General features: G+C 52.3%; 1 protein-coding gene across 5 annotated transcripts in view; it reads left to right on the forward strand.

The window, feature by feature from the left end:
• Pde9a (phosphodiesterase 9A) overlaps positions 1-15,718 on the forward strand; it is an 84,504-nt gene that overhangs the window by 36,311 nt on the left and 32,475 nt on the right. The window contains exon 1 of one of the 5 annotated variants that reach the window (XM_060369221.1): positions 10,405-10,541. The exons of the other annotated variants lie outside the window; for them this stretch is intronic. The gene's annotated coding sequence lies outside the window, so the exon portion shown is untranslated. Of the gene's footprint in view, positions 1-10,404; positions 10,542-15,718 lie in introns of those variants that run through there. 5 annotated transcript variants of the gene reach the window in all.

Consider the following 15,718-nt stretch of genomic DNA (forward strand, 5'->3'; position numbering starts at 1 on the left):
CCCAGGGTGCTTCAGCCAGGCGTAGGATTCCATAAGAATCCTGTTTCCTTTTGGATTTAAAAGAAAAAAAAATCACTTCTATTTGTATATGATTTGTGCATAATAAAATGCTCCCATTTAAGCGTGCACCCAGATGTGTTTTGAAAAACCTGTACGCTGCTGTCACCATCAGTAAGACCGAGGTTCCCATGAGCATTCCCTCGTGTCGCTTGCTCCACTACCCCCCGGTCCACAGCTGGCTTACTTTTGGACACCATCCAATAGATGTGTCTCCCTGAGTTTGTGCAAGGCATTAGGAGGAGGCTTGTCAATGTTTCTGTCCGTCCACGTCCTTCCCTGGAAGCCGGTCCTCAGGAGCGTCCGTCTTGCCTCTTGGGGTGGGGTCTCTCATTGTCCAGGGTCTCGCTGACTAGGGTAGGATGCTGGACAGGGAGCCCCAGGAATCTTCAAGGCTCTGCCTACACAGCCCTGGGTACTGCGTGTGCCTACCCAGCATACTGAGTGTGTGCCACCGTGCCCAGCTTTTTGTGCGGGATCTGGAAATCAGACAGGTCCTCATGCTTATACAGCAAGCCCTTACCAACCGAGCCATCACCCCAGCCCCTTTCCAGAGTTTCTTACGGAAAAAAAAAAATGACTCAGGAACTGACTCAGCAGGATGCTTCTGAGACCCACTGGTTTTCTAAGCACTGACCATTGCATCTGGTAGTTGCTAACGGTCATCCTGCACCGGATGTTTGTCATTCATCTCTGGCTGTACATTTGGGTCTTTTATTATGAGTCAAGCCGCTATGAGTTAAAGACTTAGGGGTGAGGCTTGAGTGGGACCGTGGGATCATGACATTAAGTTTAATCCGATGGGCGTTGGTGGAACACGCCTTTAATCCCAGCACTCGGGAGGCAGAGGCAGGTAGATCTCTGTGACTTCCAGGCCAGCCTGATCTACAGAGCCAGTTTCAGGACAGCTAGGGCTACAGAGAGAAACCCTGTTTTGAAAAACCAACGTCCCCCCCAAAAAAAAACCCTCATAAAACAACCATAAAAACCTGCTCTTCCCTTCTCTGATGTCCCCGCTCCATCTGGCTCCCTTCTCGGCCCTCTGCACTGTCAGCATTTTGCATTTCAGTCACTGCGTTGGCTGAGGACGTGGAGTGTGCCGTGGTTTTTAATGTATGATTTTTTTTTTTAATTTAATTTGTGGTTCCCTAATGATTACTGCCTGTGGGTGTCTTTGAGGTATCTGCCTTATGTTTATTTTATGGCATAAAATAAACATAAGAGCTCTGGTGAGCTCCTTTGGTGAATTGTCGTTGCTGCTCCTGCAGCTAGCAAGTTGTGAAGCTTCCTGATGCCCAGGGTCACACTTAGTGCCTTTTCCAGTTGCCGTGATAAAATACTCAGACAAAAGCAACCGAGGGAGAAAGGGTTTATTTCAGCCCTCAGTTCAAAGTCACACAGTCCATCATGGTCATGGGGCGGTGGGGAGGTCAAGGCAGCAGGAGCTTGAAGTTGGTCACGCAGCAGGCATAAGGGCCTAGGTTTAATTTCTACCGCTACCAAAAAAAATTTTTTTAATATCAATTTCTAGTGTCTTTTAGTTCGTAAAAATTATAAATGGCTTTTGTGCTAGAAAAGCCAATCCTGATATTTACCATCACCGTCCCCCCAAAAAAGTGGGGTTTCATGGAAGTTTAGAGCCATATGGGAGTTTGGTTCTGACACATTAACAAAAGTTAGAGCATCGTGTAAGCTGGGCCTCCTGGGATGTAGGGGCTGAGCTCCCCGGAGGGTCTGTGTAGGCCGGGTCAGAGGGCACGTGTGAGCAGCCGGGACTGTGCTGCCGAAGCTCTTCCCGAGGCTGGGATCATGGGAGTTGCAGAGGACTTTGAGAAATAGACAGCGCTGCAGAAGACCAAGGCCCATGTGCATTCTGGCTTCATGACACCAGAGTGGCTGCACGGGGAAGGATGCATCTCCTCAGTGGGCCAAGGTGAGACAGAACCAGATAGCACCTGCGGCACGCCAGGAGTGTGAGCATTCTTTAAGGGAGGCAGTGTGGCTTCCAGGATGCCAGCAGGGTGTCGGTAGCCAACAGCAGGGTGCAACTGCAGGGTCCGGAGAAAACTTCCGCAAAACAGAAAAGGTCAAACAGCTGGGTGCGGTGGCTCACACCTTTGGTCCCAGCGCTTGGGAGGTGGAGGCAGGCGGATCTCTGTGAGTTTGAGGCCAGCCTGGTCCACAGAGTGAGTTCTAGGACAGCTGGGACTACTGTCCTAGAGAAATCCTGTCTTGAAACAAACAGCACAGGACTCTGCTCTTGGCGACAGAAGCAACCAGGGAGATCTGGGCCAGGCCGGGGTCTTCTCTGCCCTCCAGACCAACTTGGGAGAGCCAGTGTGAGCTCTGCAGTAAGTGCTGGCTCCAAAGGCACTGGTCTGCCCCTTCCCCAGAGATGCCAGCACCTCCCTCATGGATCATCGTCCCCGCCTCAGTCACGCCCCTGGTGCCAGACTCTGGGTGCCAGGCACACATTCTCTCCCAGTGTACCGGGATGAGGGCAAAGTCGGTATCCCAGGGACAGCTGAAACCAGAGGGCAGAAAAAGGGCTCTGTGGCCCCTTGGAGCTCGTTCTCGGGCGTTCTTGATCCTTCTACCCCCCAAACCCAACTTCCACACCCCACTCCCATGCCCACCACCACCCCCAGCCTTCACCCCAAGGCCAGTAATTAATCCAGCCAGACAGCCTTGGGGTTCTGGCCTGTCAGAAGCTCCATTTGCTCTATTTGCTCTCCCTCCCCCCAACAAACAGGCCGCATTCACCACAGTCTAATAACTCAGGAGAGGAATGGGAATTCTAGTTCCAGCACTGGCCAACAGCAGCATGACCCCTACCTGCTCTTCCCAGTGGGGGGGGGACTCCCTTCCTGTCAAGGGTCAGAGAATGCTCCACTAGATCACCTATGGGATTATGCCTTGCAAAAAGACATCAATACCCAGGAGATGCCCAGAGGAGCGCATCCTCCAGACCTATGGTGACTTCAGAAGAGGGGGCAGGCCAGTCTGGACCACTGAACTGTAGAGGCCTCTCTAGAACCACCAACAGCCCCTGCTGGGTTGAGCCAGGCAAGCCGGCCTGAAGTCTGTCTGCAGACAACTTCTGGGAATACGGAAGGCACCCCGAGCCTGGGATTTCAAGAAGAGGCTGGGTCATACAGACTTTCCCCAAAATAAGAAGGGAAGGCAGGAAAAATAAAGAGGGGGAGTGGGAGTCCTTTTCCCTAGTCCTGGAGAACAGTCCTGCTTCTCCTTTTATGAGGGAAATAAAGTTACTAGCTATGACAGAAACCATAGGCAGGCTTTCAGACTTTTTTTTTTTAATGTCAATGGTGCTCGTTCTTTTGGAAGACCTCCCATTGTCAGTTATTTTTTTATTTTATTTAAAGTAGTTCAAATTTCTTGATGGTAGTGTATGCTGTTGTGGTTGACAGCGGGCGCCTGCCTGAGAGAGACATGTATGTCAGGACAAGAGCCTCCTGTCAGTCCTGAGACCTCAGATCCATAGAGAAAGGACCACTGTGTGGCCCTATAAGAGAAGCAAGTTTACCCTGGGCTGATCCACCCTCGGGTGAAGGTGTGACTGCCACACAGCGAGCGCAGTGGCCGCTGGCAACCAAAGTCCTGCTTCACTCCTTACCCAAAGCGAGATGCAAGGCAAAATGTGTCAGGCTTTCTCAAGCTGGCGGGGCCTATGTCCTGTGCCCTGTGTCCCTCCTGGAAGAGCTGCTGTGCTCATGGTTTTCTCAAGCCACAGCAGCTGAGTCACACTGAACCTGGGGATGGCACCTTTAATTTATGAACCAGAAATGGCCCTGCAGAGGGCTTGTGGCTTCTCTATACCCTCCTCCATTTTCAGGCTTCGCCAAGAGTCGGAGACAGGCCTGTGCAGCCATGGTCTCCCAGCCTGATGTCCAGCTGGTTACGACAGGTGCCGTGGAATCCTTTCCATCAGCACGCGCCACCAGCTCCCCTGAGTATGGCCACAGTGCTCTGCCTCCAGGCTAGAGTGCAGGGGAGGCCCAGAGCCTTGCTTAGAGCAGCTTCATTGCCACCACTGTCTCCAAAGGACAGAGGGCAGGGTACGGGTGGCAGGTGGCCAGCCGTAGCTAGTGCTCAGAATTCCCGCTGGGGACAGGCGGCCTGTTCCTAGGCACACATCCTCCCCCTTCCTTGTGGAGGGTAGAGGTGGGCCTTTGCTGGTGATCTAGGAAGACCAGGTCAAAGGGTCCCCGTGTGCCTTGCCACATATGCCACCGGTGGGTGCCCAAGAGTGGTACTCCACCCTGCACCTCCTCCCACGGCCGTGTGCAGACAGTGTCTGTCTCAGCGGCAACTCTCAGAGCCCCATCAGGTGCCCCCAGGAAAGTTCAGGAGTGTCTGCGGAGCATCACTGGTGAACTCCAGGCACCGCCACGCCCAGCGTTCTGCCACCTCCACACGGCCTGGAAAAGGCAGCCCTGTCAGTCAAGTGTGCACACCTATCTTAAAAGACAAAGGATGAGGGGGATCCCTCGGGGATTTGCATTCTGCTTTCTTCTTTGCTAGAGGCGTAATTGGCTTGCTGTCACACCCACGCTTTGGCTGCGGGCATTCCGTTATGCATCCGTCGCCTCTGTTTATGTTTCCGTCGCCCCGGAGAGGAGCCTCACACCTGTGGGCCCGGAGTCTCCATGTCCACGCCCCTCCCCTCCCAGACACTGGCAGCCTCTAGTCTGTATTGTCTATAGATCCGCCTGTCCCCCGATGTTTCAGATATGTAACTGGCGTTTTGGGAGCCATGTCTTACAGTTAGCTTGGGTTCTGCACAGGCTGTGTGGCGTGAAGCTGCTCCCATTCAATTTCGGGGTGAGCGGACCAGCCACATTTTGACCCCGTTTATCTGAGGGCGCACTTGAGGGTTGTAGCTACTGGGAGCAACACCGCTCTGAATTTTCATGCCTATTTTTGCGTGAATGCTGCATTGAAGCTGTTTTGAGGTGGACAAGGAGTTGGGTAAACCGGTCAGTCTTTTTTAGAAGTCTAATCTCAGGAAGGGCCTGAGAGCCGTACTGAAGATCCACAGCAAAGCACAGGAGCTAAGCACTGGTGCTCCAGGCTTGCTCATCTCAGCGGGCAGTTCTCAAACCCACCAGCCACGTTCTTCTCCAGGCCTGTGTCTCCTGAGCTCAGGGAAGACCAGGAGTGCTGGATAGCCACCACGCCAGACAGCTTCCCCCAGAGGGCAGTCTTCTGATTGTCAACGGTGCAGTAGCTCGAGGGACCCCAGAGAGCACGGTCTTCCTGGTGCCACCATGGCCACTTCCTCGTGAATGTGCCTCTGTGCCCCGTCCCTTGGAGGGCTTTCTGGATGACCTCCCTTAGTGATCTGCGGATTGGATCATTCCTGTGGAGCCCAGACTTGGAGCTTTGGACGTGAAGATAGGAATCCAAGAATAAGGGGGCCCATCTGAAGCTGCATTCAGCTGCCAGCTGGGCGAAGTGGCCTTAGGAAAACTACCTCGCCCTGTGAGCTTCCATTTCCTGTGCAGAACAGGCATTAAAATAGACACCTCGGCAGGGTTCCTCAGAGGGTAAATGATGTAATTTATGCAAAATGCCTGCCGAGGGCCTGCCATTTAGCAACGCTCTGTAAATGGTAGCTATCGTTTAAAGTAACCTTGAGGGCATTGTCCAATGGACAAAACCCTCTCTAAACAAAACTGCCGGGTTTTAATGGATCAGGGACGCTCTCTCTTGGGGCCAAACCAACACCCGTAGTGTGGGCACTTACTGTGCTTGGAAGCCAAGTTACTGCCCCAAATTTGAGTGCAGATGTGCTGCTTGTAAGCAGTAATAAATGCCTCTTAATAATATTTTCTATATTTAGTGCAGTTTCAGCCCAAAGCATTAAGGCTTTTAAAGGCTGCACAAGCACACCCCTGAGTCATCCTCGCCTGCATTATTTTAAAAAGCAAACAGGGTTGAGCGCATAAAATGCAAAATAAACCATTCCTGAGGTTGCCTGCTCACGCTTCTCCTTGGGGTGGTCTGGCTGGCTAGGGCAGCAGCGCGCCGCTGCCAGAGACTGCCAGAGACGTGGGTGGCAGGCGGAAGGGCAGAGGCCTCCAGAATGTGTGCCCCGACTGCTGGATTTCTTTCTGGTAAGAACGGCGCTGGCGTCTGAACGCTGCTCGTGCTGCAGGGCCATGCATGGTCCAACTGCCCTCTGTACCTCAGCGTTCCTGAGGTCCAGGAGAGTGCAGCGTGCAGCCAGATGGAACCTGAACGCACAGTTCCAAAGGGGGCCTGCCGCTTGAGGGATCTGATGAAGGCTAGCTAGCCATCGCCCTCTCCCCAACACACGCGCCATAAGAATACACCATCTCTGCCTTGCACTGTCAGCTCCCTAGGGCTGCAAGTACTGAGTTACTGAGTTGTACTATGTACCATCCACCTTGATGTCTGGACTCTCCGGTTCAATGTCATAGTCTCCAGGCTCATGGGCCTTTGACCATGTCTGTGTTGCTGAGCACGCTTGCCCTCTAAGCCCCTGTGGGAGGTCATGGCGGGCAAGGTGGGGTATGGCGGGGTGGGGCGGATGGGGTCACTTCTAATGTAGGTATCGGTTGCTATGGCCACTGTGAAGGTCATGCTGTGGACCTGCACTCGAACATTGCTTCCTGGGTCCGCCTTACATGTGGGTTAACCTCACACGTGCCTGGAGAGAGAACCAGGCTCTCCTGTTGTTATTTGAGGTGATCTCTGGAAGTCCTCGGAGAAAGGGGAAACTGAGGCCAAGAAAGGCGGTAAGTTCACTAGGAGGTGACCGCTGTGGGAAGGTGCAGCTCGGTTGTGCATTGTCACGATGCCGGCTTCTCTCACAGCCACCCAGCCCTAGCCTGTGAATCTCAGACTTTGAACCATTCTAGTAGGTACGAGACGCAGCATCACCGTCCATCCTTCTAAATACACCTAGGCCTCGGCAGCCAGACTCACTGAGAGCCTCAATTGCCCTGGCCACACTGGCACCTTTGTGGAAATAGATGGCCACTCAGCACACATATCCTTCTAGATGCTCTGTGCCAGCTCTGTCTGTCCTTCCGTCCGCTCGGATCTCAGTTAGATCATGGACCTGTTGCTTTGAGACTCAGATGTGGTAGGCTGAGGAAAATACCCACCGCCACCCCTTGTGAAAAAGAACCGGCAGGCAGGCTCCTGCTGGGAATGGGTAGAGCCCAGCCCTCCTTTCCGGGTAACTATGGGGTAAGTTTACAGTCCTGCCTGGTATGTTCCACCTTGCCCCCTGGCGTGGTGACTAGGTCAGGTTAAATCACGAGCTGGGGGCTTCCTACCATGGCCTGAAAATGTGTGACAGTATAGACTTTTCTTTGTCTCTGGGGAGCTAAAGGCTCCCAATGTGCTATGATTGACAGCTGTCTCCTAAGCCCCTCCCCCATTCTAAAAGGAAATCTGTCTTCCCCCTCAAAGCCCCATTGTGCTGCCTCTTCTGTGCTCTCCACATCGTTCTCTATCCTAAGACTGCCAGATTTTGCCCCTGTCCCACGCCCAATAAGTCCCCCCCCCCCGTGCCCAATAAAGTTCACTCTGAAGCATAACTTCATATCTGCTCCTTTGTCAAACTTTCCTTTCCCATCTGCCACCCTGGTTCCCAGCATTGACATCAGTACCAAGTCAGCTAGCCACATGGTATGGACAAGGTGAGCCTCACACATTCGTCTTCCTTTTGGGTTGATTTTAAGTAACTGGATTATTTTCTGCACTGTCAATACCTTCCCCCGCCAAAAAAAAAAAAAAAAAAAAAAAAACAAGTAAGAAAAGATCTATAACGTCGATTATGGATACTTTGAACATATGGGTGGATTTGGGGTATATTGACATCTCTACCATAGTGAGGCTTCCCACCTCTGAGCATTGTCTCAACTGACTTCTCAGCCAGTTTGCATATTTTTAAACATTTATTCCTAATTATTTTCTGCCCCCGGCCCCGGTTCTACTATAAATGAGATTTTTAGATTTCTAGTTGGCTGCGCAGCTAATCAGAACGGGTGTGTATTGACATTCTCTTATGAACACTGCTTGATTCTTTAGCAATCGTCTTGTAATGAAGGGTTTAAGGATTCGCCGTGGAGACCATCGTGTGTGAGGAGGTAGTTTTCGTTCCTGCACTTGAATCATTTTGACCTCTTAAAATCTGTCATGTTGGGGCTCAGTGGTTAAGAATAACGGCTGCTTTTCCAGAAGACCTGGGTACCAATTCCCAACATCCATATGGCAGCTCACAATTGCCTGTAACTCCAGTACCAGGGGATTTTTTTTTGCCCTCTTGTGGCCTCCAGAGGTACTGCACACACACACACACACACACACACACACACACACACACACAATACTTTTTAAAATATATTGTAGGAAGAGTACTTTGCTGACTGACTAGCTGGTTGCCTGGCTGGCTGGCTGGCTATCTGAGGCTCTCACTGTGTAGCCCTGGTCTGCCTGGAACTCTCTCTGTAGACCAGGCTGTACTTGAACACCCATAATGTGTCTAGTGGTGAGGTCAGTACAAAGGAAACCGCATTTCCCCATATTCTAGCAGTTAGACGAAAGCCAGTTCGCCTCAGGAACTTGGGAAGCCAGGCCCCCTCTACCAAAGGAGCCATTTCCCTTACCACTGGCAGAAGGGACAAATGGCTGTCTGAGGTGCTTATCAGCACACCAAAGCACACGCCGGCCTCCAGGCTCTCTCAGTATTTTCAAGTCCCCGCTACATACTTCAGAGTCCATGCTGACATCCTGCCTCTTCTCAGCTCCTCTCCCCCTGCCTCCTGTACTAAACATCTCCAGTTCCCTGGCTTCCCTCCCCCAACCACTCATTTCTTCTTATAGCCCTGCTATTTCAGCTCTGCTCTCTCCTGGTTCTCTTTTGCCCTCCCTCTCTTTGTCTTCATCTCTCACTTCCCCTCCCCTTCTGCCAGCCATGCTCCGTCTACTACTTTCTCTCCCTGCTCTGGGCTCTTCAGATACCTCTGGTAGCTCTCTCCCTCGTGTCTACAACAAAAATCTTCCCCTTAATTAGACCATGGAGCGGTCGTGCCGTCAGGTTATACAGGCTTGGCTTGAAGGCGCTTGTTTTTTTGGTTGTTGTTTTGTTTTTCTGATCTCCGGTTTTGTCGTTTTCCCCAGATGTCCACACCCCGCCTCACTCCAGCATCGCTGGTGGCTGCCGTCATGAGCCGCACAGTTCCCACCTTCAACTTACTCTAGACTAATAGGTGATGTTTCTAGATTCACAGCAAAGTCGAATGTTAAGTACAGTCCCTACCCGCTTCCTCCCTGCACACGCAGTGATGGACATGAAACGCTTACTGCAGTCCACGGGTCACTGCGGGATACTCTTGACTTTGCACATTCTCCAGTCCTTGTGAATACACGATACCATGTGTCGCCGAGTGCAGCCTCATAATGAACGGCTTTAACCTCCTCGCCTGCCTTCCAGAAGTGTGATGGCACCTCTAGCCCCACCCACGCAGGAAGCTGAGGGTGGAGGACCATTGAGACTAGCATTTGAGGTTCAGATCCATCCTGGCCAGCGGGTTGAGTGAGAGAGAGAGAGAGAGAGAGAGAGAGAGAGAGAGTTGTGGTAGTGGTGGTGGGGGATCTGTTTCCACTCCTCTTTGCTGCCTCCCACAACCGTCTTCCCTGCCTCCGTGGTTTTCCTTTTCTACGGTGTCCTGTAGTTGGAGCCATGCAGAGCCCAGCCTTTCAGGCCGGCTTCTTTGACTTGCTGCTCTGCGGGTGGTGCCCTTTCTCTGGCTCTCCGGCAGTGTCTAACACCTCTCATCTGCGTGTGTCAACATTTATTCCTCAGCTACCTGCTGTAGGCAGCCTGGTGGCTTCCGGCGTTGGCAGTTAGAATGCTGCCACTGCCTACACCTCTGTCCAGGTTCCTAGGGAAGGGTGGGAGGCAGGGAAAGGGAGTGTGCTGTGCACACGGAAATCGGGCAGACCACACAGACTGTGACAGACCCCCAGCCCCTAGCCCAAGAACAATTCTGTGTGGGGGTGTGTACCCCATGCCATCGGTGGATCTGAACTAACAAGGCAGTTGCCAGACACGGCAGTTTGGCTTGAGGACATCAGAGTCCTTGGCACCTTTGCTTGCTTATCACGGAATCGCCCTCTGCCAGTCCTTCGGCTGATGAGAGAGTGTGTGATTTCCCAGCAGGACAACCCAGAGAACCTGTGACTTTAAGAAGCACCAGGCAAAGTCACTGTTAATCATATAACTTTATTGTCCTCCTGGGTCATAAAGGAAGTGTGCCTCCCTTCTCTCCCCCCCCTTCTGAATGTCAGTTTTTATGGCGCCCATAAACAATGAGCAGGCCAGTGACCCTTCCAGCCTTAGAACATCCCCGCAGGTTGTTTTGAAGGCGGACTGGTCGGAGGGCAGCTGCAGGGGCTGGAAGAGAGCAAAAGTGGGACTGGAGGTGAGTCTGGCCTCTCTCGGTTCCCAGGGCCAGGGCAGAGTGTCAGTGAGCCAGCCAGTACTCTGGCTATCTCTCTTGGGGGGTGGTGCCAGAGAGGGAAAACAGCTGCACCTTCGTCGTCTTCAGAGCCTCTGGGAGGGTTGGCTCTTTGAGTCTAAGGAAAATGGGGCTTATTCTCCCTAACGTGGTGGCAGTAGTGGTGATGATGATGATGGTGATGCCACACAAAATGGGTAGAGGTTTCATTGTTGTTGTTTGGGGCTTGCTAGGTTTTGCTTTCGGTTTTCCAGAGCTTTGGGAAGTCTATCGAGTGAGCGCAGTTGGGAGAATGCCCAGAACCCCGTCCATCTGTCCGTCCGCTGCCCTCAGGTTAGAACGGGGGCCTGCAGCTCAGTGCACCATCTGACTAGAGTAGCGGCAAGCCCAGTGGAGTGAGGCTTGGCTGGGCGTCCTTTGCTTTCTGTCTTGGGGACGATGTCACTGTGTAGGCCAGGCTGGCCTCCCATTCACCGTCCTCCCACCTCAGCCTCCCGGTTGTAGGATTACGGGTGTTTGTCAGCACTCTCAGCACCCCTGAAGCTCTGTTTCTGCAGGGTCAGAGAGCTAAGAAGTGGGAGGCAGTGCTGGCTGCCCAGGCCTTCCACCTCCAAGCAGGAGACTGGGACAGGAAAGAGGGGCCATATCCAAACCAGCTCGGGTGTTAGGAGATGGAAAAACTGGCAAAGCTATTGTCCGATTCAGCTCAACAGAGTCCTTCCAGTCACCAGACTGCTGGCCCCACACTCTCTGCATGCAGTGTGCCGCTGCTCCTTGCAACAGAATGACAGGCTTTCCTGCCTGTCCCTTTAACCGAATCCTTGTGTTCTCCTGCTGCTGAATGACAGGAGTCCTGGGCAGGGTCAGGAATTATCTGAAAACATAAACAATTCCTGGAAGAAGTGGGCGAGGCCGGGTTCCTTGAATGTCCCCTGTAACCCATGTTGGAGTCAGACTTCAGACTCTGCCATGGTCTGCTGCTTAGGGAAACCCGACAGGGCAGGGCACCCATTCCACTTGCGCCCATGTACCTAACAGCTGAAGTCTCCCCCAAATCAGCGGCATGCTGTGGCTGTGCTGTTGGGACATCCTCAAAGCCGGGCCCCTGCTGGCCCTCTCAGGTTGTCCTAGAATAGAACTCAGCACTCCCGTGCTATATGTGAGCTCCCCAGCTCCCAGCAGCATTTGCTGTGGATGCTTGCCTGGGGAAGTCTGTAGACACGGCAGCCAGGAGGAGCTCAGAAGCAAGCCAGCAAGAAGCCACCTGGCCTGCCGGAGCTACACATAAGCCTCCTTAGCCTGGAGGAAGCTCTTTGGAATATAAAAGGCTCCTCCCTTTGCTGCAGACAGTACGTGGGAGTCCTTCCTGGTGTGTTCCCACTAGCGAGAGCCTGGGCCAGTGCTATTCTGCATGCTGTACTCAGCTCCCAGAGTGTCCACAGGAAACAAATTGCCTGTCAAAGTCTTGCTCTCCTGCAGGTCTGTCTGCGCCTGCACCGTGGCTCAGCCCCAGTAAAATTGACTCCTCCCCTCAGACTCTTCTCTCTTTTCCTTAAAACCTTGAGGTCCGGAGGGACCCCCAAGGAGATAACAGTTACCTACACCTATGACTAATGATTGGCTATGTATGACTTTTCTTGGAGCTACAAAGCCGTCCTCAAAACAAAATGTTTGCACAGGCTTAAACTTCTTCAAGTCCTCACATGTCACGATGCCTAGGAAGTAAAGATAGGTGGCATCTGTGACAGTGGATTTCACTGGCATAGTGTGGCTTGGCACCAGGTTGGGGATGACAAACATTGGCAGCTGAAAACCGTTGTCCCCAGATCCAGGGGTCTTGGGCTCCCTAAGGGGATAAAGACAAATAATGCATTCATTTTCTCACGTGGATAAAAAAAAAAATCTTCAAAACACGACAGGGAGGTAAATGAAAGGATTATTAAGGAAGCGGAGGGGGCGAATGGACAAACACCCTCAGTTCCTGCAGTTGAGTTGCACCTATGATTATGATGGAAAAGAGCACTTGGAAGACATGGCAGGCAGACCCAGGCTGGTAGGGGTTTCCCGTTTACCCAAAGACTGTGACATACCAGGGGAGTGCAAGCCACAGGGGGTGTTAGGGCAAACCTTGGCTCAGTGACCCTGAGGCCGCAAGGCAGCGGCACTTGCCACCGGCCACACAGCACCCTGGGGATTTCACACACGTTCCTTGCTGGCTTACAAGTTCTGGATCCACGGGGAGGAAACAGCGCCAAGGCAGGAATCCCTGCAATGGTGGACACCCATTCCCCATCAGGGCTGTGTTTGTGGGCATGTGGGTGGCTGGCTGTGCCAGCCAGGATATTTTTTTTCTCTCTTTTCTCTTGGAAAAAGAATTCAATCTTTACACTCTGCATAAACACCCCAGTGAGCCCTTTGTGCTGAGTTGTGTGTGCTGTACAGAGCAGATGCCACAGAGCAGGTGTGCCACTCGCTCTGTTTCTGAACAAAGAGACCATAAGAGAACCATAGAGATGCTGGCATGGGTTATAAATGGGCTAAGGTTTAGCCGTAACATCGATGGGTCTGCCCGAGCACTGATTTCTGCTGCCCCTGAGAATCAAAAGCAAGAATATAAATGCTGTGAGACCCAAGGGATTAGATCCATCAAATCCAAACGACAGCTCTTCTTTAGCTCTTTTTTTTTTCTAGTTCTTTATTTTTATTTTGTGTGTATGACTGCTGCCTGTGTGCCACTTGTGTGCCCTATACCCAGGGAGGCCAGAAGAGGGCGCCAGAGTCCCCTGGGAGGGGTGGTACTGTGGTAGTGAGCTACCATGTGGGTGCTGGGACTTGCTTGATGACCCGAAGCATCATCAGGTGCCCTTCTTCTCTGAGCCATCTCTCCAGGCTTCCCTATGTTTCCATTGTGTTCTGAAGCGGCTTGGAAGTCGCCTCAAATTCAGGTGCTCGTGAGAATGAGCATGGGGAGGCAGCCCAGCCGCCTCTGCCAGCTCACCTTGTACAACCCGAAGCACAGTGACCCAGCCAGCCATGCCGGCTGGCACACTCGGATTCCCGGTTCCCCTCCCCCACCCCTCCTCCTGCCCTTCCGGTGACTGCTTCCTTTCTGAACTCACTCTTCCTCGACCCCTGTCGGTCATTCATCTGAGATCATCAGATTTCTAATCCTGTCACTTAGAACACGGAATAAACTTCCCTGGTAGGTGCAGGCCTCCCAGAGGGCCAGTCGTTAAAGTCGTGAGCAGCTCAACTCTGGCTCTGTGACTGACACTTTGAGTTGGGTGTCTAAGAGATACCATGAAAAGTGACTTTTCTTCTCCAGGCGGCCACGGGCTATCTCCACCCACTCACTTGACAGTGTTGGAGTTCAGGGTCTCAGGGGATAGACGGGTGCCTGTCGGCCACCCGGAGAGGCCAGCAGCACAGGGGCAAAGGCAGAACATAACCTGTATCAACGCCCTTACTGTGTCCTGAGAATTACCCTCCGCGGTCCGTCGTGGGGAGTTTTAATGGGTGACTTAAGGAGAGCAGACAGACAGGAGTTCTGAAAGGTCACGGTGATGGTGAGATGGTCCCTGTGGCACAGGGCTGTACAGTGTGTTCTGGGCGTGGAGCTAGGAGGGTGAGCCAGGGAGGCTGTGGCTGGCTGTCCGCAGGGAGGAGATGGTTTAAGCGAGACATCTGGACCCACACCTGAGCACACGGGAGGCAGACAGCTGGAAGCTGGGTTGGGGTGACAGAACCTGCACACTCAGGGTGAACTCACGGTGACTGGAAGGTCACACCACACTGGAAGGGTTTCCCATAGGCAGCTGGGCAGCGAAGGCGTAAGAGGTTGATGTGGGCCAGTGGTTCAACCTTCCCAACGCTGAGACCCTTCAATACAGTTCCTCGTGTTGCGGTGACCCCCAACCATAAAAGTATTTCTTTGCTACTTCCTGACTGTAATTTCACTACTGATATGAATCCTAAATATCAGATATTTCTGGTAGTCTTAGGTGACCCCTGTGAGAAGGTCATTCAACTACCACCAAGGGGGTCGTGACCCACGGGTTGAGAACCCCTCATCTAAATGGATTCATTTGGCTTTGGTTTTGTTTTCTTTTTATTGTGTACCATAAATAAACACTAGCAAACCTATTTTAGAAAGGAGGGAGGAAAGGAGAGGAGGAGGGAGGAGAGGAGAGGAGAGGAGAGGAGAGGAGAGGAGAGGAGAGGAGAGGAGAGGAGAGGAGAGGAGAGGAGAGGAGAGGAGAGGAGAGGAGAGGAAAGGAAAGGAAAGGAGAGGAAAAGAAAGGGAGAAAAGAAGGAAAGGGCTTGGCGTAGTATCTGAAGCCTGAACTCCACACGAGGCAGAAATGTAACGATAACCCAAGTTAGAAGCCTTAGAGGCCAGCCTGGGCTATGAAGCAAAATCCTGCCAAAAGAAAGAGAGGACGGGAGCAGAGCCGCCCGAAAGTGGGATAGACCAGGCTGTGTTCCTGTCACGTTGAATGTCCTTAGGAGAGAGTGTCAGAGCAGCTTGTTGGAGACACACAGAGAGAGACGGAGCTCGGGGACCATTGCCCTGGGCTCACATGATGGACTAAACCATCCGGCACCAACCGCAGAACTTCCTCAAGGGCCTAAGTGCCACCGTGTCAGCACGGTGTCCCCACGTGCTGCCAGAAATGGTGCTCTCACCGCTATTTCTAGGGGCGCCATGCTGGTGATGATGGACTGGCATCGCAGGCCCGTGCTCCGGGGCACCGGGGCACCCCAGTCTCATCAACGGACTATGACAGGAGCTAGGCGCAGGAGGACACACCCAGCACCCCTGCTTAAAGTTCGGGACAGAGGCGGCCTGTAGAGGGAAGGGGGTAATGGAGGCCAGGGAGACTTCCGGTGCCAGCGATGTTCCGTTCCTTGGGCTGAGGGTGAGTGGCCAAAACGTGAGAGAGAAAATCGCTTTTCTTCCTCTTTATAAAATTTATATATAATTATACATATATTTATAAAATTAACATATATAATATATTATATACATATATATGTATATATATATATGCTCATGGTAGAAAACAAAGATTCTCTGAGGAAGCAAAAAAATAAAAAAGGAAAATGGAGTCTTAATGAGCAAAAGAGTACTACTGCTGGTT

The sequence above is a fragment of the Meriones unguiculatus genome, chromosome 16 (genome assembly GCF_030254825.1).
Source record: "Meriones unguiculatus strain TT.TT164.6M chromosome 16, Bangor_MerUng_6.1, whole genome shotgun sequence".
NCBI classification, from domain to species: Eukaryota; Metazoa; Chordata; class Mammalia; order Rodentia; family Muridae; genus Meriones; species Meriones unguiculatus.